The following is a 3,130-nucleotide window of genomic DNA, read 5'->3' as shown; positions in this document are numbered from 1 at the left end:
CCCAGATCATTATTACCGATTTGGAACTACTGTTTGATTGTTTACCCAGATGTTCTGTTCGCGAAAATATCGTGTTGAGGCTTATCCGCAAAGAACGTTGGAGAAGCAAAATTTATTCTTGATTTCTACGGAAACCTAACTGTTCCATACAAAAGTGCTTCGTTAGGCTTTTAAAACATTGAAATGTCTCTCAAGAATATTCCTGCATGTTTGAATGACCAGTTCCTCGGCCAGGCGTGACTTGTCAACCACCTGTCGCTTCATCTCATCTCCGCTCTTAGTCGTCCCTTTTTTCATGATCATCCTACTCCTGGTTTCAACCCATCCTACATAGCAGCCCTGACCTCACGTCTGCCAATCTGACAAGAAAAAAATAAAAGAATCACACAAGACATATTCTCCAAACATTCCATTCACGTGATTGCGCGATTTTGTGTAACATACTATATTAGTTTCCCTGTACAGGGTATTGCACGCGAATGATACGATTATTAGTATTACGAATTACGTTACCTCGTGAGGCTTACTTCAACACTTAGAGTTGGATTCAACTATCTTAAGTTAGCTAGTTCTGCATCAAAGTATTAATTTTATGTTGTTTGGAAGTGACGACGAACATTTTTTAGAGGCGGCGGCAGTGAATTTCTTACTTTTAAGGTTTGGGCGAAATATTATTGGCCGAATTTTCAGCATGTGCAGCATGGAAGGCGTGACAAGTGGGACTGAGGGTATTCTCCCCGGGAACAGTTTGAACTATTGACCCCTTGAAACGCTATTTCCTGCATTGTGGTGAGAAAATTTGGCTAGCAGACAAAGCTACGCATAATAACATGAGTGAAAAAATACACATGTGCACAGGCGTTATAGTAATACGTTTTTGAGGGTATTCTAGTGCGTTGACATGTGATATGACAGGGCAGCGTAACTGTAAATACTAACAAATTTCACGTAACTCTACTGTACAGTGTGGCATGCAAGTTGATTGTTTATAAACTACACTAGCTGACCTGAGCTGTTCACACGCCCTTAATGTCACTGTTATTAACCTTCCCTGTGATGTGAGAAACATAATCCCGATGCAGCTGTGCGGCTAACTGACAGGTGGGTGACGACTTAGTGACCCGTAGTAAGCTGCGACGTGATTCTCTGTAATTGAAACTACCAACTGCACTCTTCTGACAACTCAAACATTTTAAGGGACAGTTCGTTATATTATTTACATTCCATTTTCTTTGCTATGAGAGGGAAACGATTGTGGTCACACACTAACCCTTTACATACACGTATCAGAACACTTGCGATAATTAGACCTGACCAGAACGTCAAATTAACGCGTTAACGGTGAATCACGGACACGTTCGATCAGAACTCTTGGTGTACTGGAAACGTTTAAACATTTTTTGTGTACATTATCATTTTTAACGAGCCAGTCTTTTAACTTGCATCTGCTACCTTTTTATCTACTGGTTAAAACCCCGATGATCCGTTAATGAATGAATCTTACATACTTAGAAATTACTAGCTGTATAAAACTAGTATAGGCCTTTCCTTTTCGACGGTTGTCATACAAGCACACCAGGTACCTTCAATTGTCAGAAAATGAACACTTTCCTTGCCGCGTGTAATTTTCACCACGTTTGAAGTCATTTGAACAATTATTTATTGCATGCAATTCTGAGTATATTTGTCTAGAACCCTAGGCCCAACCATATTTTGATCGCAGCTACCGATAGTGCACAGATGGAATGTGACTGCCGATGCTAACTCGTGCAAGTGTGTCTGATGTTTGAAAAAGACGTAATTTGAGAAAGTAAATCGTTGTTTTGAATAGCAAAATTACGGGTAAATAGTGACGCTACCAACAAAGTTATATATATATATATATGCCCTGTGACCCCATTGTGTTTTATTGTTTTTAAAAAGTTGGCAAAGAATGTCAGACCTGCCTTTATAGGGATTTTCGACGAATGGAATTATGACGTTCACCATGTGGAGCGGACAAAATGTGGCAATAAAAGCGGTACCTAAAATACAACGAGAAAAACTTTAAAATTTACCGAAGCGTCTGCCTCAGGGTTTCTACGATTGTTCACTACGTGGGGCGTGCAGAATATGGTATTGCAAGCAGGTCTTAAAATTTGCATTAAGCTAACAATGATACGGGTGAAACCCACCTTCATGCTTTCCTTGGGGTGGCGTCAGCTCTGGAGTTGGGGAATTGTCTAGAGGCTGTTGGAACTATGGCTTCTTGGCTACGTCGGCGACCGGTTCCTCGGACTTGCCTTGTCGACCACCGGTAGCTTAATCTGATCTCCGCTCCTCGTCGTCCCATCATCCTGCACCTGGTTTTAACCCACCTGCAGCCCCAACCTCGTGTCTGCTGATTTGACATGTACAAAAAAAAAGGAATTGCACCAAACTTGAAAGCGTGAACATATTCTCGACGAAACATAGAAAAACACCATAGTTCTAACACAATCTGATCTGTATATTGCACAACCCCACGCAAACTCGACGTGAAACATCTGGAATGTGGATATGGTTACACTGCGTCCCAGATTACGGACAACGTCCCAGATTACGGACAAGAAACAATAGCCCCTTCAGATTAGTGCTTGATGGCCGGGGTGCGTGAGAGATGTCGAACCCACAAATTTAAAAAAACTTAAACAGCCCAAAAGAAGAGAAATTACGAATGTTGCATCGGCATGATGGCCACCATAATGAAAACGTACCTATTAACGTTGATCATACCCATACATACCTTAAGTTTTTTTTTTACAAGGGAATTGGAGTTTGCTCGTTTTTTGTTCTTGTTATCATTTGTAACGTACTTTTCGTTCCCCCCAAACTGTCCGACTGGGTCCTTTTATGGACATTTGCCGCCGGCGTTAGTCGAACACAGTCACATTAAAAAAAACACCTACCTCGTTTTCTGCCCAAATTTTTAGAAGTACTGTCCTTGCCTGTTTACTTCCGGCACAAAACATATTGTGGTGATCCGACGGGCGGCAACACGTCTCTAGACTCTATGAAAAAGTCTAGGAGCTACAGCGGACTCCTAAGCGGTACAATTCCCAAAATAAAAGTGGAAGAACTCCCAGAGACTGGTAGCCTGGATGCTACCCTG

At 41.6% G+C, this 3,130-nt stretch overlaps 1 protein-coding gene and 1 long non-coding RNA gene across 4 annotated transcripts in view; one reads left to right on the top strand and one right to left on the bottom strand.

The window, feature by feature from the left end:
- Window positions 1-3,085, bottom strand: part of LOC118415912 — a 4,993-nt gene extending 1,908 nt beyond the window's left edge. Inside the window, exons 1-2 of one of the 2 annotated variants that reach the window (XR_004831164.1) lie at window positions 2,928-3,085; window positions 2,175-2,380 (exon numbers count right to left, since the gene is read on the bottom strand). This is a non-coding gene — a long non-coding RNA (uncharacterized LOC118415912). The remainder of the gene's footprint in view (window positions 1-2,174; window positions 2,381-2,927) is intronic. The other variant, XR_004831163.1, reaches the window with a different exon arrangement.
- The window catches only part of LOC118415735 (3 beta-hydroxysteroid dehydrogenase/Delta 5-->4-isomerase type 1-like), a 14,178-nt gene that overhangs the window by 4,179 nt on the left and 6,869 nt on the right, over window positions 1-3,130 (top strand). The gene's annotated exons all lie outside the window — the stretch shown is intronic.

This window comes from Branchiostoma floridae, chromosome 1 (genome assembly GCF_000003815.2).
Source record: "Branchiostoma floridae strain S238N-H82 chromosome 1, Bfl_VNyyK, whole genome shotgun sequence".
NCBI lineage: Eukaryota > Metazoa > Chordata > Leptocardii > Amphioxiformes > Branchiostomatidae > Branchiostoma > Branchiostoma floridae.
Note: the sequence above shows the minus strand (reverse complement) of the source record. Positions and strands in the feature narration are given on the sequence as shown.